Source organism: Rhipicephalus sanguineus, chromosome 7, assembly GCF_013339695.2.
Source record: "Rhipicephalus sanguineus isolate Rsan-2018 chromosome 7, BIME_Rsan_1.4, whole genome shotgun sequence".
In the NCBI taxonomy this organism is placed as follows: Eukaryota; Metazoa; Arthropoda; class Arachnida; order Ixodida; family Ixodidae; genus Rhipicephalus; species Rhipicephalus sanguineus.
Window position 1 is genome coordinate 102,654,900 of NC_051182.1, and position 24,555 is coordinate 102,679,454.

General features: G+C 43.4%; 1 long non-coding RNA gene across 1 annotated transcript; it reads right to left on the minus strand.

The window, feature by feature from the left end:
- Nucleotides 1–333: 333 nt before the first annotated feature.
- On the minus strand, nucleotides 334–7,800 carry LOC119400826 (uncharacterized). The gene is made up of 3 exons (XR_005185257.2): nucleotides 7,576–7,800; nucleotides 2,091–2,215; nucleotides 334–450 (listed from the first exon to the last, which is right to left on the minus strand). It is a non-coding gene; the product is annotated as an uncharacterized LOC119400826 (long non-coding RNA).
- Nucleotides 7,801–24,555: the final 16,755 nt, after the last annotated feature.

Genomic DNA, 24,555 nt, shown 5'->3' on the forward strand with positions numbered 1-24,555 from the left:
GGCATGTCCTGAACCCGCGCTCACAAAAAATTTCTACGCTAAAATTGTTCGAAGGCGCCACATTCTAAATAATGTTGACACTAATTGTTAACTTCGAAGGCGGCTATTAGGTGGTCATGTGCCCTTCTGAAGAAAATATCTTGTTAAATCAGACTCAATTTCAGCATCAGCAGTGTTTACAGAACTAACGAGACAGAACATTTTGTCTCAACTGAAGTTGAAAAAAATACTGTTTTCTAAGAAACTATTTTCGGAAGATAAGTGCTCGGGACTAAACAATCAGCGTTAAAAATGAAGTGAGCATACAACAGAGAGAAATAGGCAAAAAAGCTGCTTACCCAGTGATTGAAACTGTTTGTCCGTTACGAGAACATGATACAAAAACGCAGGGATTCCCAAGTGCTGTACTTTCACCAGCTGCAATGAACTTTCCCAGGAAGATGCATCCGACTAAGGAGAATCGGGGAACATTTGTAAACAAAACGTAAAAATGCGATTATTCATAACGAAACCATGAAATATTCAAAGGATGGATGAGGACTGCATTCAATGAGTTTATATTGATTACCTCGCGTTTTGGAGCTGGCTCGCCAGGTTCTTAAGCTGGGGCAATGTCCCGCGTCGTAAGCGTAACAGTAGTTCCATAGGCGACCGCTACAGGCGCAGCTCGCGCGAAAGAGAAGTGTTCTTCCTCTTCATCTTCGAGCGTCTTGATGATGACATAAACGCAGGCAAAACCACAAATAGCATAGCCAACTGTAGCATGCGCACGCTCTCGCAAAAGAAAAGTCTTCTTCCTCTTGTTCTTCTAGTGCCTTGGTGATGACTTTAACGCAGGCAAAACAACATTTCCTCGATTTCCTCGGTGACATGTTCGGCCACAGCTGCAAGGTCTGCGACCGCTTGTGGCTCGACAACAACCTGACCACAATCGCTACTATAAAAACGTGTAACGTCTTTATATGACAATAGAGGAATTGTATGGAGCATTCACGGTTTACCCGATTATCTCCGAGCCAGCTCCTCAATCATCATTCACTTCGTGGATATGGCATGATTTTTGTTATAGCCCAGTGCATAGGTTGCGAATTCTATTGCAGCCCCGCCTTTTTATGGAAAGTGTTTTTATCAGTCATGTACATGGACAGTCCCCGTAAGCCACCCATGAATCATGGAGTCCCGTTCGTTGTTTTTTAATCTACAAACTGCCCCGCATACTGCGAGTTTTGAATTAAATTTATTTTCACTGTTTTGACGTAAACCATAATGTTATGAACTCGTATTTTAAGCCTCCGTTGTCTAATGTAGCTCAGTCGTTTCTAAAACTACGCTACGTTACGTATTTTCACGTTCCTATTTTTACAGACGCAACGGGAGCCGATACTACCACCGCCATTTCTCGCCGATATAACGTAGTTCTCTAATAGCGCCACCCATAACGCAAGAAGGCATGCGTGGCGATGCTAAGCGGCATTTTATTAGGAAATACCCCTTGAGGCTATTGGCTTGATCCTACAGCATATACGTCATCATGTCTAATGGAGAAACATAGCAATGCCGTAATTTTGTAAGCTTGCTTTACAGCCACAAATATCATATAGCGACAATGTTTACTTGCGCAGTACAAGAACGAAGAAACTTGTGCATATAGCATTTACATGTATGTAGTTTACAGCCAACCACTTTATTGCAGATTCTCTTGAATTTCAGGGCAGTGTCGTACAGTCGTAAAACTAGGTAAATATGCAAATTTATGAAATATATCCGCAGCTCGCTATATATATATATATATATATATATATATATATATATATATATATATATATATATATATATATATATATATATATATATATATATATATATATATATATATATATATATATATATATATATCATAAGGGTAAGGCAGGGAGGGGTCAATCACAATTGTCGCATCCCGTTTGCTACCCTACACTAAGGGGAGGAGAAATGGGAAAGAAACATGGAAAGGGAAGCGGAGATAAGTGCACGTGCACGGAAACGAACAAAGAAACAAAAGGAAGTTGCCACTGGTGTAGGGTTTCAACAATGGTCATTGGTGTACACACCTGGAGTGTATCTCACCGGGCACAAAGCACCCGGTCTGCGCTTGGCCAATGAAAATGACGCCACTAAAATAAGTAGTGTTGCCGACACCTTCATCTTTACTTTATACGCTGAGCGTTCGAAGAACCTGTAAAGAGAGCGGTTTTAGATTTTTTCGACATTTCTTTTTTTTTATTAAAGTATACGATAAAGTGCTAGTCATCTGAATTGCGAGATTCGGCTGATGGCCGTAATAAAATCAATTTGAGATAAACAAGCACTGGAAATCGCCCTCCCCCATCCACCCTCCCCTTCCAAAAAAATAATAAGACAATTGGCCTCTGTCGTCTATAAATGAGAAGACTACCAAGCCAATGAAAGCATAGTGGACATCTGTTCCAAACAAAGCATAGGGAACATTATCTGCTACTTTTAACTACAAATGAGTATGGCTTAAATTGGCACAAATTAAAGTGGAGGAAAAAACGCCCCTTTCGTTGGTGGGGCGCGAGCCCACAACCTTCGAATTCGAATGCAGTTGGTTCGAAGGTTGTGTGCACGGGCCCCACCAAAGGAGGGGCGTTTTTTTTGTCACCTTAACTTCCTTTCATGTCATAACTGCTACCCTATAATTAGGAAACGACAACAAGTAATGTTGCCTACGCTTTCCTTGGCCTCATTGTCTGTTAGATTCACTTGGTTTTGTCTCACAAAGCAGAGAGAACTTCGCGCAATGGCCCTTTCTTTCTTTGGGCAAGTGTATCAGCAGTGTCCATTTTCAAAACGTGATCAGCGATAGCCCTGATCTGTGGTGCTCGAAGTGAACAGCTTTTGTTCCTGTTTGTTATCATTCGACCACCTCGAATCACTGGGTGCGAGGGTGCGTCGTACTATATCGTCTGGTTGCTGTAATTCCGGAGATAGACGACGGACATATTGTGATGACATTAAAAAGCAGCCGTTGAGAACTTCAAAGTTGATGTCAATTCCCAAAAGCTTACAGTTTATGGGCAGAAATGTTGAAATTACAGAATACCATTCAAGCTAGAGCTTGAAGGTGTTGTTCACTTGGTCGCAGCAGCGTGATTGCCGTCAAATGTTCATTGCCATTTAAGGGCATATAAAATTTGCTTGCTTGAAGAACCAGTGCCACGCCCGCACGCCGAGTTGATGTATAAAAGTATTTGCTCTTCTCGAAGCCAACTCCAATGGCGTAGGTCTAACTTCTAAGCGTAGGGTTAGTTTGGAATTGTCATTCTTCGCGGCTCATTCACCTGTTTATATAAATTCAAACAGATTGTGGTACTCTTAAATTATTCCAGATGGTCAAGCTTATTCCATGACCGTCTCCTACAATATTCTCATGCATTTCATATTTTATTCAGACACCCGCTTCTTGAGGTTCTGCGCCAGATTAAACAGACCATTCATAGTTGCTTTAAATTCCTGGGACAAGGCGTCGCCTACAAGTAACACTTAACGCAAACATTCAGGGGCGATAAACAGTTATGAAGTTATGAAGTGGATGCGTGGCAATAACTGAACTGATAACCACAGTACAGATAAGAAAACTTGAGAGCGAAAATGGTAAAAATTCCGTTTTTTGCAGCAAAATTGCGAGAAAATTATTCACGCTGTATAATTTCCGTTATATACTTACTTTTACGGGGTATTTATTTTGGGCTCTATGTTCAATTCACCAAGCTAGATTACATGTTTTCTTAAAACGTGTAGAGCGCAGAGGATTCAATGAAACATCAATAATGGCTCAGGGCAGACCAGTCACTATATTACCGCTAGTGCTATTTTAATACATAGTCGTACGATGCACAATCGACAAAACTCCACGTTTGCGTTGGTGATATATAGAGCTCCTAAAAGAAGAAATAGACTAGTTCCAACTAGTACGCAGCTGCACACGGTTACATTCATTCTTCATTGTAAATTTTATTTAGTGCTTGCTCACACAGAGCAGACAATGCATAACACACAAATAGCATTAAGAAACTGAGCATATGACTGCTGCAGCAAAGCTGAAAGCTGGAATGAAAGGTGAATTGTCTAGTTCGGATACTGCATGCGTACAACGCCTGCACAATGTATTGTACTAAGCCTTTATTCTTTATTGTTCCCTCACGAGTACACTTCGCCTCTGGCTAGCTGTGATCTCAGGTAGAGTACACGTGATTCTTTAAAGGATGTCCTCTTTGCAGAACGATTTCATAGTCATTAAACTCATGCCAAAGGGTATGCGGCCTGGACCCAAGTACGCCTGCGCGCTTTTCAAATCCCGATCTTATAGGTTGAGCGTCCTTGGCCCTCGCCGTAAACGAGCAAACAAGCACAGCGAAAGATCTCCTGGTTCGCACGCATTGAACCCCGCGACACTCTTTATTTTTTTCGGTGCAGTTCACGCCGCCGAAATAAAAAAATCAAGCGAAAATTAGGAAGCAATAAAAATACAATTACAAATGAACAATGATAAAATATAAACATGTCATAATCATTTCTTATTTAAAGATGATAAATGAAGATAAAACCTTGTATATAATAACTGTGTGTACATAGATGTGTCAAGTTCTCGGCCTCTGTAGATTGCTAAATGAAAACACGCGTACAACTGCGCTCAAATTTCTCATTTAGGAGCATCGTATTCATCACAAATATTTTATTTTCTTGTCATGCTCTTTCTTTCTGTTTTTCTTTCTAGACTGTTCAGTGTCTAATAAATTTGTAATGTTCAATGCTGTACGCGAGGGTTTGCTTCTGTATTGCTTCCTTCCGCAAAGGGGTGGTGGACATCGGTTCTAATGCGTATTTGTTTAGCCACTGTTTTTTTTTAGTAACTAAATCATTGAGTTGACCATCAGAATTTCGTTGTGCCTATTTCCCTTCACTTCCTTTATTATCGCTTGTATGAATGCCCATTTTGTGATGAACTTATCGTCGCAGTTTCAGTACACGTATATATTATTCCACTAACCACTTTGTATGCATTTGTTGAATAAAAGCAGCCAAATATAATTCAAACAATATTTCGCGCCGCAACAGTTCTTTTTCTCCCAGTTTGGCAACTCCAATATCGCGCATATGGACAAAAGCAGTTCTTTCTTATTTGTTACGCCCCCTGAGATGAGTCGCCAAAAAACTTACCATGTAGGCTGTCAGTATTCCAAAGAAAATCACGCCTACTTCGTATAGGGAACAGCTATTGATCCCGACATATCTTACCGCATTAACCAATTTGAACAAAACGTATTGTCTTGGCAGCGTACAAGTTTTGTTATTCGTTAGTCATAACGTCTTACAGTTCCAATTATCAGCGCCTGACATTTCCATTGACTTGAGCACCGAAGAAAGCTATGTCAACTGCGTACAGCCCCAGCACTCTTGACTATCATGCTCTTGCCACCGACCGATAACATGTGCATAATAAATGCGAAGCGTTTCGTAGCGAACGTTTGGCATTTTGAGCGTATCTATCTATCTATCTATCTATCTATCTATCTAGCCACCTAGGCCTGTGTGCTTTCATGATCGCCTCCTTAACTAAGTGTAGACCAGAATTGGCATGGGAGGGTACGAGGATTTGACGAATATGACTGTCGGGTCATGACATGAATAACGTGAAAATCCTGTCGCGTACGTCGTCAAACCTTTTCCTGCGGACACGTTTGCCACATACCCGTTTACCACAAGGCCATAGTGCATGGATATGCACAACATGTGACTGACAGTTTATATCTACCCAGGAACGTCGAGAACAGACATTGGCAATTTAAATGCGATAGCGCTATGATAAACCGACATCGGCAGCGCTGGTCCGACGAATAGAAATGATAAAAATTAGGATCCCAGCAGGAATCGAACGCAAGTATTCTGCGTGGCAATCAGGTATTCTGCCACAGAGCCATGCCAGGTCTATAAACTGGTTTGGAAAAACAGCCTATGCAGGCGTAATGTTTGCGCAACGTCAGTCGTGCTTGTGGGCTTGACTATCTCATTTTACAAGAAAGCAACAAACACTACATATGTACTCCTGCGATACAGGCGTCATATAAGATTAAAGTCTGTGGTTGCAGTGTTGGCTCCGCTTTTATACCAGTCTAATAAACATTACATTTGTATTCCTATGATTCAACAAGCTATATTGAAGCATTGCTCGACCCCGGAGGAATTCATTAACGAAAGGTACGTGTGATATTCACATGAGTACACCAAAATGTGCACTTAGTTTCGATAATACTGACGTATGTACTGTAACGTGAGGCTGACGTTACGTCGCATCATAAGTTTCCCTTTAAACGCCAGGGTTGTCGACGTGCCTGGTAAGCCCACGATGTGCACATAGCTACTAATTTACAAAAACACGTCGATCCACTTCGTAACGCTTCGCTCAAAGCCATAAAGTACAGCATAGAAGTCCTCGCTGACTGCTTCGCATGAAACCGATTCCCACAACGCGTGGGATCTGCGGAATTTTTATTGCGATAGCAATTATATGGACATGTATGGACATGTATGTATTACATGGATCTGTGTATGTATGTATATATATATATATAAAAGCTACAAAAATAAATCAGAAGAAAAAAATTCCGAAGTGCGCCACCGGGATTCGAGCCTACGACCCCTCGATCTGTAGTTCGCCGGTTTAGACAAAATCAGCCATGCGCCATTTTTTTTTATTCATCAGCCATGCACGATCCATTCTTCAGAATACTTACAGTAAGCTCTTTATATGCACCATTTACCGCTGGCGGTACGCAGTGCTCGGACGCGCTTCAGCGTGTGCTGTATCACCCGTGACATTTCCCGTTGGGTGCGCTTTAAAGCAATGTTCCTAGGTCTTGCTTCAGTTTGAAAACCGCCCTTGAGACGCACACTAAAAGTGGTCCATTCCTGTACCCTTTCGTGATGTGGAATAACGGGTAAACGCCTCGAGTGGCATCGCGTGGCAGGAGACACGGAGGGGCCATTTCACGCACCAGATTTTTCAAGAAGAAAATACCTAAGAGCATTGTGTTGTGCAAAGTCGACACCTGCAGCACGCTGCTCAAACACAAAGCAGTAACAACTGTTACAGTTGTTAGTTCGCCCTAGTCCTGTGTATACCTGTGAGTTCTTTTCTAGCATTATTCCTTGCGTTTGAGCTGCGCGCTGCAAGTGTCGAGCTGTGACAGTTGTTACTTGGCGCCCGTCCTGTCTGTGTTCTTTTCCTGCGTTCTCTGCGCTTGAGCGGCGCGCTGCAAGTATCCAGCTGTTTGCCGTCCATCGTGTGGCATTCTAATTTGTTTCTATGGCATTCATTGCTTCGCTCTTGCGGCGAAACTGTGACTTTTCTGTTCATCACAATTAGCTTGCTCTGATATGAAAGCTTCGTGTTGCGCATTTACTATATGCGCTGTAAAATTCAAGCAAACCCTGTGTCGACTAGTGAATTCGCCAGCAAGCTTTCGAGCATCAGTGCAAGAGACAGTATTTGATTGAAAATATCAGAAAACTCACCTAATGTAACGTTATGAACACATGGCACCCTGATTCCACTGACTCTGCTCAGGAGCAATGGGAAAACAGCAGGTCTTACAACTTCGGCGAACTTTAATGTGTCCAGAACAACTCTGATCGCGGGAACGTGCAATGTCTCCTGCACATAGGCATTGCAGGCTAGCCCCATCAGTGACGGTAAAACAAAGGAAGTACCGGGTTCCTTAAGCCTTTTAAAAGCGGCTCTATAGTTCCACGCAGACATGAAAAGACAGAACGAAGACTTCAACACACTTTCCTTTGTTCCGTTTCACTTTTGTTCTCCCGCGATAAAGATAAAAAAATTCAGTCAAAATGATTTCAGATAGCGCAATTTTTGTGCACACCACTCGCCCTTTGAGTTTCAAAATTTATCCTCCTTGAACAAGCCTCTACCTTGGCGACAATTCAAGGCTCGCACAATTGGAACAATAAAACCGGAAAGCTAAAGTAGTCTCCTGTAACATATAACCAGGCGCATGCCGTACCGGTCCTGTAGCTTATTGTTTAGTTAGGCAAAAAAAACGGTTTTATTCAATCGGTCTAACTAAATTAACATACGCGATGTTTGGAGCGCGCCGCGCAGAGCGAGCAGAAACTATCGCTGCCATCGCGTGCTTTCGCCCACGATTTCTTGTTACGGCAGTCGTGCGGGGTAGCCGTTCGCTTGTCAATTTCTTTTGTTAACGCAATGGCTGCAGTGAAACTGAAGAACCTGGCTGTTCTCCACAAGGGTTGGTGATAAAATAGTCAAACATAGAGAAAAGAACTCTGGCGTCATCACTGCGTGTCACGTCCAAGAAACACGCTGAGTATGATATTAACAAACAACGCAGACATTAGGCCCAAGGCATACTAAGTCCTCCGACTTCCGACGAGCACGCACAGCAGCGTATTAAGATGCTGAGTCGCTGTTTACATCGACACCTTGTTTTGTCGCCTACAACCCGCGCCTGCATATAGCCCACATTCCAAAGTACAAACCGCCAAAAATTAAAAACTAAAGAAAAATCCCCGTGCATAGCCATAAGGTATCTTCTCTGCATTGCCGTCAAGCAATGCCGTGAAGCCAACTTGCGCACTGAAATTTGCATTCAAAAGACTGTGAATTCCTTAAAAGATTTATATTGAATTATACGATATATCGAACTGATTCTAGCTTGTTAGAGAGCTCGATGTAAGCGGGTTATCTGTAAAAATACAAAGACCAGGTAGAAAAGCACGTGGCATGATACGCAACGCAGGGTATTTAACTTCTCGTTTGTGTCGCCCATTTTACCTTAATCCTTACAAAAACCATGTACCATTCGCCACATTTTTATGAAAGACGGATAATCAAGATTTCAAGCTAACATCAGCCAAGAAACCACTAAATTGCACGTTAGCATTGAGTATATTCGCCTAGTATGAGTTACCTTTCATCGTGACCTCCTTTCGCCAATTTCTTTTTGGCACGCGGAAATAAGTCTCAGCTTCACATATCTACGCAGCCTCGTAATCACAAGACTGTCTGTACTGTTGCCAGAATTTATTTGAATGTATTGTAAACGTTCGCATGGTAACTGTAAGAATAACGACGTGCGTTAAAACGTTCATGATTCTCCGAGTCTATGCCGTGGGTTATCGAAAGTAGAGTGCATCACTGGGAAATTAAACAAGGATTACGTGCAATCATAAATAATATATATTAGCTTTTTTTTCTGTACTTCTTTACTGGCACAAGCTTTTATGTCTAAGTCGTTCTTCTTTTCAGTAGTCAGATATGCCATACAGTTAGAACTTGATCTAACAAATAAAACAGATTTTACGAATTTCCCGATCTAAGACGAGATCTCTGTTTCCAGGCAGGTATGCGTAGGGTTCATTGTTGTAATAAACTCCAATTAAAGGAAGCTATCGTGCCACTAAACCCTATTTAACGAAGTTTTTTTCGGACATAAATGAGTTAAATATCATTTTTTTCTAATTGGACACATTCGCGCTATTCTCCGGCCGTGCGCTGCAACGCTATTGCGTTAAAACGTACAACCGCTCTAGTCACGGCACTAATTTTATTTTGACGTGGCTGCACGTCGCACCCGTGCACGGAACAACGAACTCAACAGTCGGTAGCGCTTTAACTTACCAAATGGCGCTCTGGGTGGTGGTGGTGGTGGTGTTGGTTTGTTTTCCCTGTGCTTCCCATGAACATGGTGCTTTCGATATTTAGTGATTTATCTGACCGATGGCACAGATAGCCTCATTGCGGCTTTCTTCCTCGACATGCTCGCACAATCACTGTAGTGGTCCTTCCTGTATTTATGCATCGGCAGCTTTTCATAGCTCCACGTGACAGTCTGTATCGCCTGTATCGGCAGGACACGGGAGGCCAACCAGGCGGACTTTTCACAAGCGCGGGCACATGTTAGTGGCAAATGAAATGTCACGGATAGTTTTCGGATTTACGATTTTGAAGGACCAAAAAATCACTTTTTTTTATTTTACGAACTTCCCCTAATATTGAAGTAAGTAGCGCGCACTAATCGCTTCGTTAAATTAATTTTAACTCTACTGTTGCAACGACTTTTCTACGCATAATCGTTTCATATGATATCGTGATACATTCTCAGCTCTATACACGGGATGCGCTATTAAGAAAGCAACCGCGCTTCTTCCTCTATTTGGCAAGGCCCGAACTCTCGTCGTCTTCTCAAAACGACACAACCTATGCACCCCGCTATCAGTCGTTCCGCTCTTAACCCCGCCCTATAAGCGACTTGAATGGCGCTTACGCATGAAAAGCCATGAATTAGGGCTGCTTCGTTTACAGATGCCCAGCTCGACGGTGAAACAAAATTCAGAGCAAGTGGATAAAATAAAGGCAGATTACCCGTGAAAAAAATTTCGGTAGGTCCCACGTACAGTGGGAATCAATGTTATGCCAAGCATGCGGCTGAAAGGTGGCTGTGGCGTGACTTTTATTACTGAGCGAAATGGTGCAAAATGACTCTAAAGATCTGTATAAATTTTATACGCACACATATCTGCTGAAGAGCCGCATATGCGTTATATAACCAGTTGTATACAGTTGGGTAACGCTGCCAAAGGCAACGTGGGTATTACCAAGACCAGAAGCGGTAAGCTGATATGTAGTACTTATACTTGCCCCTTATGATGGAGAACGCACGCACGTTTCACGAACTCGTGTGCACGTGTGGAAGAGGTTCTTCACAGTTCTTGAACGAGGTCGGCATCACCGTGGTCAGTGAGCACCAGTAGATGGTCGCGACTTTTTTCGTGACTATTGATCGTCGTGACTGGTCGTGACTATTGGAGATGGGCGCGACTATTGGATCCGGTCGGGATGGCGGTGACGAGGGGTCCATGTGTAGTGAAGTATGAGGTATAGTAGAGCTCTTGGAAATCGTGGATGCCTCGGTCATTTCGTCGACAAACTGTATGTCGATAGAGCCGGCGACATATTGGAACCTGAAGTCACCCTTCGCGTTGGTGAGGTATCGGCCATCGAGGCTGGTAGGCCTGGATAGTGCTACGTAGACCAACCTCAGTGGATGGCGCTTGTTCTATTCGTAGGCTACCTTGGCGTATGTGACCTGCGTAGCCTAGTCCACAAAGCGGCTGTCAATCAATCTGGCATCAGCCTCGGTCAGCATGAGGCCATCGCCCAGCTTCGTAAGAAATGAAGATACTGCGTCGTTCCAGCGGACTAAGCGCACGTTACGATGCGATGATGTGAATACCACACGTAACATTCGTTAATGTATTCCTCCGGGGTCGATCAGTGCTTCAATATAACTTGCTAAATCGTATGAATACCAATGTAATGGTTATTAGAGTGGTATAAAAACGGAACCAACACTGGAACCACAGACGTTGATCTGACATGACTCATGTATCGTAGGAGTACACATCGTAGGAGTATCATGTAGTGTTTATTGCTTTCTTGCAAAATTAGATAGCCAGCATCATAACCATAACTGACGTCGCACCGACATTGCGCCTGCATAAGCTGTCTTTCCAAACCAGTTTATAGATCTGGCGTGGCTCTGTGATGGAATATTTGTTTGCCACGTAGAATGCTTGGGTTCAATTCCTGCTGGCATCCTAATTTTTATTCTTTCCATTCGTCGGGTCAACGCTTCAGATGTCGGTTTTTCTTAAAGCTCTCGCATTTAAGTTACCAATGTCTGCTCTTGCCGTTCCTGGGTAGATATAAACTGTCAGTCACCTCTGGCGCATACCCGTACACCGCAGCCCGTAGTAAACGGGTATGTACCACATGTATTTGAAGGAAAGGAGGAAAGGGTTTGACGACGTACGCTACAGGAATTTCACCTTATTCATGCCATGACCCAACAGTCATATTCGTCAACTCCTCTTACCCTCCCATGCCAATTTTGATCTGCACCAAATGGAGGAGGCGATCGTAAGAGCACCCAGACGTAGGCGGCTATATAGATAGATAGATAGATAGATAGATAGATAGATAGATAGATAGATAGATAGATAGATAGATAGATAGATAGATAGATAGATAGATAGATAGATAGATAGATAGATAGATAGATAGATAGATAGATAGATAGATAGATAGATAGATAGATAGATAGATAGATAGATAGATAGATAGATAGATAGAAACGCTCAAAGTGCCTAAGGTTCGCTAAGAAATGATTCGCGCTTAAAACAACGCTAAGTAATCATTTCTTTTAGGAACATAACATAAACATATTCATAAAGGTAAAGTTCAAATGCCACAATTGTCTAATATAAACTACCAAGTTCTGTTTGATAAAACTTGTTTCATATTCGTCATCCTCGATCGACCTAAACAGCGGGAAAAGGTACATTTTCGTGTGTTTTTTATCTGCCTAGGAAAACGACAAAGGAATAGTTGAAGCCATTCTACTATGTGACGGTGGGCGACTAGCGCAGCTGACCGCCACACTCCCGCCTCTGCGCTCGATGCCGCTCTTAATAGGCTAATCCTCGGGCGTTCTCACAATAGACAGCTATAGGTTGACGGGCTTAGGAGAATAGCAGGATCGAAATGTGCATGCGCAGTAACCAAAACGACCCGTAACGTTAACCGTACGCACGCTATTTTTCAGATTTATCGTTACCGTGTTTACGTGGTTACGTAGTGCACGTAAAACGTGGCTGCAGTTTTACGTGGTTACGTAGTCCACGTAAAACATGGCGGAGATTTCAGACGGCAGCCTTGAACTGAAGTTGGCGTTGCTGTTAAAGGATTCACTGCGTTCGCAACAAATTACTGCGTTCAAAAATATGGCTTCGCTTGCTTTCAGGCAGCTTTGACGAACCAGTATTACGGTCAGTGCACTTAGTTGGGCCAGTTGGTTCTGCATGTCGATGAAGTGGATGCGCTTGAAAGACGAGGACGAAGAAGAGACGGGACACACAGTGCGCAACTTACAACTTGTTTGTTGGAAAAAGGGGGTAGCGTCACTTATATACACTTAAGCACGTGACACAGGGCCTGCGCGTTACACGTTACTCCGCACTCAAAAATGATATCTCTTTCTTAGATAATGTCAATGAAGCTATGCTGACACACGATTCTGCGCATTCTAAAATATATTTTGCTTCAACTACGAGCCTCGCCGATTGATTACGGTTGCGAGATAGGACTGTGCACTGCTCAAATTTCGGGGTGCAGGAGCATTTTTGGCAGTGAGTTGCGAGATGACCGTTGTTACCGTTCCTGACATTATTGCTGTGTTCTCTTAGACGTTCGTTTAGGCAGCGCCCAGTTTGTCATCTCGCAACGGTCATCTCGCAACTCACTGCCAAAAGTGCTCCTGCACCCCGAAATTTGAGCAGTGCACAGTCCTATCTCGCAACCGTAATCAATCGGCGAGGCTCGTAGTTGAAGCAAAATATATTTTAGAATGCGCAGAATCGTGTGTCAGCATAGCTTCATTGACATTATCTAAGAAAGAGATAGCATTTTTTGAGTGCTCAGTAACGTGTAACGCGCAGGCCCTGTGTCACGTGCTTAAGTGTATATAAGTGACGCTACCCCCTTTTTCCAACAAACAAGTTGTAAGTTGCGCACTGTGTGTCCCGTCTCTTCTTCGTCCTCGTCTTTCAAGCGCATCCACTTCATCGACAGTATTACGGATAGTTTTTGACTTTTGACTTTTGACCGGAGTTCTTGAGATCGCTTCTTATTTCGAATGTTCCTCGGCCTAACAAGATCATCGGTGTAAGCAAATCTGCAACATATAAATTTTCGCTTTTGATGCAGGATTCATAATTCTTTTTAATTTCATTATTACTAAAACGGGTACTGCTGCATGCGGAGATACAAGCGAGCATTTTCAGTTTTTTTTTTATTTTCCCTTTTTTAACAAGTTCATCATCTGTCAAGTGACACCGTAGTCACTGCTTGGCCACGTAAGCGCTATCTCGCTGTTACGCTATAGTAAAATGTGCTTTCCCCTACGAATGTTTGCGGCATGGTGACGCTGTTCCCATAATCCCCGTTATCCCGCTAACGTTAAACTAAAATTGTCTAAGGTGCGGTGGAGCTATACTTAGCACACACGACCACGTCAACGCAGCACGTAGATTCGACTGACGTGGTGAAAGACGTGCCATACGCATACTCTTTTCACGGTAACGTTTACAACAACATATAACGGAAAGTAACTTTACTTTATACGTTACGTGGTTGTTAAAACAAATTTATCTTTGTCTTTTCTTTATTTCCCCTCACATAGAGGTACATATGGACCGTAGGATGTTATTTTAAAAGCTAGCACAACGCGATACGCATTGTAACCTTTAGATTGTTACTTATAAAAGCGCAGAGATTCATCGGTCAGAGGACCCCGACTATGGATTTGAAGTTTATTGATCATAGTGCCACATTGCAATCCGGATTTAGAGTTCTTGACATGTGCGATCATAGACAAAGGCAGTTTGCTACACAATAAGGTCCTGGTCGCACGCTGGCGTTCCTAAATGCCATAATGACAATAAAGGCTTGCGCAAAGGCTTGTTCAAGGATGACGCCAACATTTGAACAAAGAATAATGTATACGCATAACGGTTCTTGACAGCCGAAGTCATATCATAGAAGCAGCAATTTCACATTGCGGGATACTGTGGCAAGCGATGGATGGATGCATGAATAAACTTTGTTTTGGTCCCTCGGAAGGCGCTCTGGCACGTTGCGGGCCGCTCCCACGTCGGAACAGAAGAGCGCATGAAAGAAAAGGCGCAGAGCGAAGGCTGTACAAAATGTCTTTTTGTAAACAGCACGCCGTTTATCTTATAGTGTGACCTTTATTTTTAGGTGAAAGCGTTCGATATCGTAAACCGGTATTAAAGGTGGTTCCAGTAACGTCTATTTTAAAAGTAGGTTTGTCGAACTTTCATAAAAGTTAATTTTGCAAAGGTTTCCGGACAATTTTTTCTACTCTAATGCATTTATTCGCCACTTCATAAAGGGCGCCAGAAGTTCCACTTTAGTGCCTCCAAATACAGCACTGCTCCCTAGATGTTTTTGTTTTTTTTTATTTTTGTACACGGACGGACGCTGCAAAATCGCGGAAGTGGCCAGTTACAGTTCCGCTGTAAAAAGTGGATAATCTAGTTAACCAACACCATAACCGGCTGGTAGGTTCGTTACACAAAATTTTCGTTAATCAGTAGAGACATTTTTCTGGGCGAAAACGGGAATAAATCAGTCGATACAAAGAGCTGAATGAGAATGCGAGTTAGACTGGTTTGTAGTTTTAGCTCGTTGAATGCGATACATTTGAAAAAAAAACGCAGTCTAAGTGAAAATTGCGCATTATTGAGCTCTCGCCCTGTGTTCCTATTTTAATGGTCAGCTTTTCTCTCCAGCACTCGAAATTTCCTCCACCATACTTTCAGTTACTTTCAGTCCAAGTTGCGCAGTTGTGGTTTTTTATTCGCGACGTATTCAACTACACGCATTACACGTTTAGTGCATACGTGTAACACGCAGAAGAATATTGCAGTACCAATACCGACATACAAAAGTAAACATATGGAATTCAAATTATTCATACCATAGGAGTTTGACATAGTAAGGATACCATTGAACTATCAGTCTCTGTTGAAAACACCTATTCCATTTTCAGACAGTTCTCTCTGTCGGCAGCTGTCAAATAACTTCTGAAAAACTCGTTAAGCTTGGTCACCATCTTCAGGCGGCTGTAGCTTTCGTAGCGGCTTTGTCCGATACAGTTGTTCGCGAAATCATCGTGGTCAACGTCGTACACAGCGACTCCGTAGTGAAGCTTCGTGTAGTTCCCTTTCATGGTGCAGAGCTGAAATCATGGGAATGTAGCGTATGCTGTTATATGAATACTGCTGGTATTTAATGAGAAACCACTTTCTAATCAGCTGCCTCACGACATTCCCTAACGTTGACTTTTTACACGAAAAAAAATGCAGAATGCCTAGGCCAAAGGCCCCACCAGAAAAGCTACCTCGTGAAAACTGAAGTAGTTGCTAATTTGTCGCCCACTAAAGGTTGTTTAATTTTCGTTGCGATAGCAACTGCACGGACACTCTCGACAGGATTTTGCAATCGCCATCGCCGTCATGTTCTGTATAAAGTCCAAATCGGTAACATCCTTCCACGGGTGAAAATGGCCGAGCGGGGGTGACCAACATGGCTGAAGCAGAGATCAAATGAGCCGGCCCATCTCTGTCCTTCGGAGGCCGCATGCGATAAAATCACCCCGCCTGTTAGGTCTGCCCCGTCGAATGCTGCCTAAGCAGAGATGACACGCCCAGCCCGTCTTGAACGAGCATGAAATGACGCATGGTAGAGGTGGGCGGGGGTTACTCGAGCAGCAACTGTGAACTTTGATTCTAACGGCGCGGTCGCGATCGCTACGTGCGCGCTATCTCGACAGGCATCAGCGCACGGCTCGTATACCCTTCTACGTGCTGCGCTTTCAGCGCGAAGAAACTGTGCGAAATCCGCATATTCCTGATGTGACCTTATTCTCTTACACGAGCGTTTTGTAGGGTTACGCGAGACTGGATCTAAAAGAATTAGCTGCCAGCCTACTGCAATTTGTTGTTATCGCATTCATTGCTTCGCCCATGTGGTGAAACAGTAATTTTTTGTCAGTCACAGCATCTAGCATTGCAGAAGGTCTGGGCGTTCTGAATATTGGGTTAAGGCTGTTCTAATGAAGAGACGCAAGGAGGGTAAGTAAGGCTGAGACAGTAAAAAAAAACGACTTCACCTTAGATCGTAACGTGTCTTCATTGTCGTACGTTATGACATCAGAGGTCTTCGCATCGATGACGCGCACGATCTGCGCGTCTTCGTCGACGCTCACATTCCCTTTACGCAGGTGCTTCTCGCAGAGCTATTGATGAAGAAAATAGAAACGTTCAGTATTGGTCGTATACTAAATAAAGCAGCGGCAACTACAAATACATCGTGGATGTATCAGGGAATAACCATAGGCACGCAGGACCTTATTTCTATAAGACACACAAATATATCAAGCTTGTGCGACTCAACTTTTATTGGCTGCTCATGAAATCAGGTGTTAACTTTTGAGCCATTAAAGCACTAATGACCGCGCAATTTGAACAAATCCGGCATCACGTGACACCAGCTTGCGTGAACGAAAGAAGGAAAACTTACGGGCTCGTTTTTCTGTGTTAGACGCAACGTTAATGAGAACAAAGTGACAATCAAGCCAAGGAAAGTATAGAGGATGTTGTCTCTAATAATTACAGTACAAATTTGAGCAAATTAAAATCACGAAAACATAACTTGTCGCCCGCAGGGACCCAACCTGCAGCCTTCGAATAACGCGTGCAATGCTCTACCAATGTAAGTGCGGCGTCGGTTGGCCTCCCATCCACTTTATTTGGTATATCTGTGCAAATTAAGCCTGGGAGTGTTAGTCACCGCCGCTCAGAGCTATGACGGCGAGTGCAGAACACTTTTTTTTGCCTGCTGGCATCACGTACCAAGTGATCTTTTTACGAGCTGGGAGCTGACGAATAAGCCCCGTTTACTACCTGCAGGCATCAAGTCTGCCTGAACGAGACCCTCGCAATGAATGAAGGAAAGAAATTTAAGGGCTCATTTTTCTTTGTTAGGCAAAGACTTTCCTTAGTATTTTCTTGGTTTTTTTAGTTCTCATTAACGTTAGTTTTTTTTAGTTCTCATTAACGCGAGCTCCCTTATCGGTGTCTTATGCTCTCTGCAGGCGATTTGCCTCAGCTTCGAGAGCTCGCAGTTCAGAATCCTCGGCTCTACGCTGGCGCTTGGCCTCCGCTTCACGAGCACTCAATGCTGCGTCTTCGGCACGGCGTCATCTATACGCGCCAGTCTATACGAATTGCTAGCGAGGTCACACGTAATTACGAAAGCCCGCGTGTCTGCATGATTGGTTAGCGAAATCAGGTGATGTCGAGAATCTGCCGGTAAATTTGAAATGCGCGTGCTTGCACATGATTGGTCAAATTGAGATCACGTGAGCTGCTAACTTAGCCCATGAACCCACTAGGAGTTATTCTGCGGACACCGACTACCACTGCTACTATTACTTGGGCACAGGATAGCCTACGGCAGCTTTGCTGTCATAGGTAACCTCAACAGCAGCACTTGCGTTGGCGGTAAGTGTAACGTGTCAGCTTGAAATGTCGAAGTGGGCGCCGTCGCAAAGTTTCCAATAGTGCAAACCCACTTGCGTTGCCGAACGATCAAAATGATTACTATACAGACATGGAGTATACAGATTCATGGTTGTTGCAACCATTGTGAATTAGGCTTAGAGGAATGCGATTTGGCAAGCTTCTGTTTCAAGATGCTCCTTTTGAAACTGTACTCCTGGCAGCTTCAACAGTAAGGAGTATCAAGTAAGAGCAGCAATGGCGCATGGCAATCTGCAAACCACCTTATAATTTGCTGATAAGCTCAGATAACGTATCTCAGATAACGCACGAGGGACATCCGTGTAAGTCAGCGTTGCATTGCAGCACTAATGACTCGACGTAAACCCTAGTATCGCGTTTTTCATTCCGCAACGGCGCCATTTTTCGCCTCTGATCAATAGAGTTCTTTCAACTTGTTGTCTGTGTTGTCTGCGTAAATTATTTCCTAAAGAAGTGATCCGCCACACCAGGCCATACTGGGGATTTCTCGCATTTTGCGAGTTTTCTCCGTTACTGCTGTTTTAGTCCATCTACCACAAAAATATTCCATGTCCTAAGGAAGGTATTGTTAAAGTCGACACAGGCCGCCGAGGTGGTAAACTGCTTACGGTGCTCGGCTGCTGACCCGAAAGACGCGGGTTCTATCCCGACCCCGGCGGTCGCAATTCAATGGAGGCGAAATGCTAGAGGCCCCTGTTTAGGTGCGTGTCAAATTGAAGTGCACGTTCAAGGACCCCACGTTGTGGAAATTCACGAAACCCTCCACTACGGCGAGTCTCATAATCATATCGTGGCTATGGCACGTGAAACTACAAAAAAATAAAATTAAGTCGACACAATCAAGAGTTTCACATTGTTATCACTTATTCCGACAGTTATAAACCGGGGATTACTAAAACTACTAAGACTAAGACTACTAAAAATTTTATAAATAAACACTACTTTCTCTACATTTTCCGATAACTAACAGTTATAATACTATAATATAATTAGGTGTACAACTTCACTCTTCGCAGAACAACACCTAAGTTTGAATTGCCTCCGTATGTCTTTATGTGAATTGTCGTTGCACGTTTCCAACTTTCAGCTATAAAGCCACCAAACACATCACCTTACGCCTAATATCCACCATCATTCACTTAGGTGTACTGACCAGAAGTAGGTCAGGATTACTTCCCCTGGTAGCCGGCACGGATGTTGCTACGGCGAAGAAAATTGCATATATATATATATATATATATATATATATATATATATATATATATATATATATATATATATATATATATATATATATATATATATATGGTATGTGTGTGTGTGTGTGTGTAAGAGGGAGGGGGCGAGAGGCGTCCCTGAAGCATACAGGTATAAGATCAGGTTTCTAGCAATTACGGACAGCCACTGTGGCAGGTAAACCTCAATGGCGCTGTGCCACTCCTCTACTCCTGCGACCGCGTGTGTCTACACGCGTTTTCACGTACAACCGTCCACAGCTCGCCAAATAAAGTTGGAAGTGCGTAAGACTTCATTACATCACGCGAATACTACTTACGTAACTGTAGTCATCAGATTTGTCGAGCATGTCTTTACCCGCAAAATCTTCGCAAGCCGCGAACGACATCGAACCTGCGACGCCACTCGCTTTTGGTGTGTACCTGAATCCTCTGAGGGACACTGATATGTACACGGCGGAATTGAAGTTCATTTTTGTTAACTTGGCGGCTATTTCGTGAGGATGTCTCTGCAAGGAAATGATGAAAAAAGCCAGCCTCTGTCAGAAGCACATGTTCATTTGGTTTTGGATGTGGTGTATTCGAATATGGCTGAGCGCTAACAGTCTTTATTAAGGTTGTCGTAAATGACCACTAATCATGTTGTACACGATGTGTACAGTCTTCATGTCGGGGAGAAGTTAGGCAAACAAATGTTATGTCGGATGACCCAAGCTCATAATTGCATCAGGCTTCACTGCGAGAAAATCATGTAACAATGGATGGTTGTAAGCTGCCCACCTCTTACAAAGGGCTCAGCTCTGGTTCATTATCATCATCATCAGTCACAGAATCTACAAAATGTGCACCTACGTAGATGCGCTTAATGTCTTACGAACACTTAATGAGGACTTCGCAATTGAAATTGCAGTAAGCGTCCTGCGAGAGTTTACAACGACCGATGTCACGCCTCCGTAACAGTCTGGTTGAGGTGTCCGCTAAAAAGCGAAACACGGCCACCGAATGCGAAGTCATTGCGGACGGGGCCCGATAACGCTATCGCGTTGCAGTCAAATGCAAAGCTTAAGCGTCCACCTAATTTTTTTAACCACCTTACATTATTCCGTGATTTTTCTTTCGCCGATAGCTTTTAACACGTATGGTAAATAGAAACGATTCTAAAAATCGAAGCTAAGTAATTCTATAAAAATGTCGAACCTTTGCTCTCTATGTCGTACATAGAGAATATTCGTTGCTTTGTATTACGCGCACGTTTCTTTAACGCTTCACTCGCAGTGACTCCAACTCGTGAAAAGAATTCGTGTTTAAGCGGTACATGAATTTTTTCCTATTACGAAGTCAATTTCATGCAACACCGAGCCATATAGCCGTACGTAAGTTCTCTTTCGAAAACTAAACAACACAAGGACACGCAGATCCGTGTATTGTTCGCAAAAAAGGTAAGTCTAACGTGCGTACGCTTTGTTTAACGTTTCATCAAGAGCAGCTCCTTCTCTTTTTCCCAGCTGAAAATCTTCGGTAGTGCTTACCAGGTCATAGGCATAGTCCGGTGGTGACTGGCCCAGTTTCATGTTTGTGGGACCAAGTATCCTGCAGTGTTCATACGGGTGCCGCTCAAAGATCAAGTGTCCATACGATATAATGATATCCGGCTTTTCTGCGTGCCTATAGGCATAAACAATTCACAAGGTGACACGCAGGTATAACACAGGGACAGCTGACTGCGGCAAAGTTTCACGTTGTATAAATCAGTTGCGCATGGTACTTTTAATGTTACCAATTCCTACAAAATTGCCGCTGGCATATAGCAACATTTTCGAGATGAATCCTAGTTGCTCGAATTAGTCAACGCATTCCGAAGTGAAACTAAAATTGGATAATTTAAGCTACAAATAATATTCGTAATAGTTGCATTATTTGTTGAAGCAGGTATACTGCAACACAGCCAGACCAGTGAAGTCGCGAGCAACGTCCACTCCGTACTAATTTAACCACCTGTTTTACGACGTAGGCCTTCAATTTTGCGGTAAAAATGCGATGTTGTTGAACTTACACTTACAAAAACCACACAAAAACTTAAAAAACCACACAAACACGACTTCATTTAGTCTGAAACAATAGGACGATACACCTCGAAAGTGGTGTTATTCTACACAGTCTTTTGCAGTACATACGACTTTCAAAGCCACTGAATACAGTATAGAATTGCGGATATCTGCTGGTAAGTAAATACCTTTAAAGATCTATTCGCATAACACCTATTTCCGCATCAATGTATTGATTTCTCGTGCAAGTAAACTCGACCCACGAGGCGCTCCAGCTGAAGGCGTAACTGACGACTTTTAAAATTTGTTAACTAAGAAACGTCTAATAGATGAGAATTTTCTAGACGTGTACATATACTACTCAAGCAATACTGGCAAGGCCAGCAAGGCGGCTATTTGCATATACCGTATTTACTCGCATCTAGGCCGGCCCCTATTCTAAGCCAACCCCCGAAAGTCGAAGGGCCAGAAAAGAAAAAAACCTATTCATTGTACTCGAATCAAAGCCGACCCCACCACTTTCGCACATCGTTTTTTCGAAAAAAAAACGTCCGCTTAGATTCGAATAAATACGGTAGTTTTTCTTTTTAGCAGAATTTCCGCAGCCTCTTGCAAATCACGTTTGTTGCAGTTTTCTATGCCTATGAGGTCATACCCAGTACGCCGCCACCGAGATTTGCGCGAGAGGTCGGTGCCATTATGTACCTCGTGCCACCAGACTTTGACTGAGGTGGCTTCTTTGAGTGGCAATTCTCTTGTCGGTACATTCACTAGTAGGTACTTCTAGCTGCAATAACTTGCTGCTACCAATCTAAATGGAAATATCAGCGACAACAATTCACATACGAATGAGATGCTTTAGTGACCCGAATCTGGCATGACACCTAGTTATTAGCAGCACGTTAGATTCAGAGTGCACGGCATGTTATTGTTGAAGATGGCGTTGCAATATCTATTACCGAAGGAAGCCGCGTTTACACTAAAGGCAAAACGTTGAAATCCTTGAATATTTAAACTAATGCCGACCAGTTGATATATTGTGCCACTCAGCCTCCATCAGTTATCGCGCAACCGTCCTACAACACTACACAGCTGCGAAATATTGAGTACGTTGAAAACGTTTATTAATACAGGTGATATAACGTGTCCCGGCGGTATAGAGAAATTATATGATGCATTTGTGTCTGAGGTCACTCACGGTACCTCCATGTCAGTAGAAATGTTACTTAAGCCACAGTTCAAGATTAAGGCGATAGAGAATGTTCCAGATGTAAATCAATTATTATCAATAAAGACGGATAAAATGCAAACGCAATTTTCTCACAGTATGCTACAGAGAAACAAGAAACGCGGTCATTAGGGAGCACGTGACATGTTCTAATTTCCTGCGCAATTAGTTATGTACGCATATTATTTTAAGATCTCATGCATCAATGACATAGGATGAAGCGATGTGTTATCAGTTCATAAATTGCGCACATTGTCTTCGTTCCCGCCACGCCAGCACATTTCTTTTCACTGTAAATCGGAACCTTCAACCATCACTGGGCACATAGCTGCGCTCAGCATGTATAGTATTTAACGGAGTTGGCTAATCAAACTCAAAATGAGAGCACATCGCCTATTTTTATAGCTGTGTTAAAACTATAATTCGGTTTGTGAAAAACAAACATTCATTTTTAAAACTCTACTAAACAATTTTAGCAGATATCTTAACACCTTCAAAAGCCCCATCAGTACTAATAATAATAACTGCTGTGATTTTACGCCTCAAAACCACGATTTCATTATGAAAGACGCTGTAGTGGAGGGCTCCGAAAATTTCGGCCAACTGGGGTTCTTTAACGCTCACCTAATCTAAGTACATCGTCCTCAAACATTTCCGGCTCCATCGAAAATGCAGCCGTCGTGGCCGGGATTCGATCCCGCGACTTTCGGGTCAGCAGTCCAGCGCCATAACCACTAGACCACCGTGGCACCCCGTCAGTACTTGATCCTAATAGTACATTTTACGAACTTAACTAAATTTATGATGCATTCAGCCGACAGACCGAGTTCGCATTCGTCTTGGACGCGAAAGGCTAATCCGCCTATAATACGCCTACAGGCGCATCCACATGACGCACGGGGTCCGAGCACACAGCATCATGAGTAAGCCGGCTTACTCTCGACCGCAGCCTCTGTGATCACCTGCGCTCTCTGCCAGCACGCCCGTTTTGGGAGTATACGACAACATGGAGGCCTACAGAACGTCAGGCTCGCCGAGCGTTGTTGAGCGTTCGAGAATTGTCGAGGACTGTATTTTGTTTCGGTGAAAAAGGTGTTGGTGGCGCAATGGCTAGGTGGAAAGAAAAATCTGCTGTACAGAGAGCTGCTGAGGACTGACCTCGCCGCTGTCGCGTGTGGGGTCCTGCATACGAAGGGAGGATACAATGACGCGCCGATATCGGCAGTATTTTTCTTTTGCGAATAACAGGTACCGACAGTGCACAATGCGACTGCTGCGCATTATGTTTCCGTCTCTTGGTTCGCATCTTGACCTTACGTTCAGTGTTCAGACACAGGCCGTGTTCTGAGACAACCGTTTTCGGTGACAGCGCCACTTTGCCGGCCGTAGAATCCCGCGTGTGCAGTGATTGAAGTGATAACTTACCTGCTATTCTCTAATCCGCCAATCAGCTAACATTAAAAGAGAAAGCTCTCTCAAAGGTAATTATCTCTGAATACGGTCCCAGAAATAAACTGAATTAAGCGCGAGCAAGCGAAGAACTGAGATTGACTGCGAATTAGGCCGTACGGCTCGAGCAGAAGTAAAGTGTACTGGTTGCCAGACACTGCTGGTTTGCCCGCTGAAGCTGCGACGTTCCGCCGCCAGAATCCGATATGAAAAACAGGTTGAGTTGGGATTATCCGTCCACGAGCCGCGCGGACGAGGCGCGGATGAGGAGAATCGCTGATGTAAGGTCACGCCGTCTGCCCCTCCAAATCCG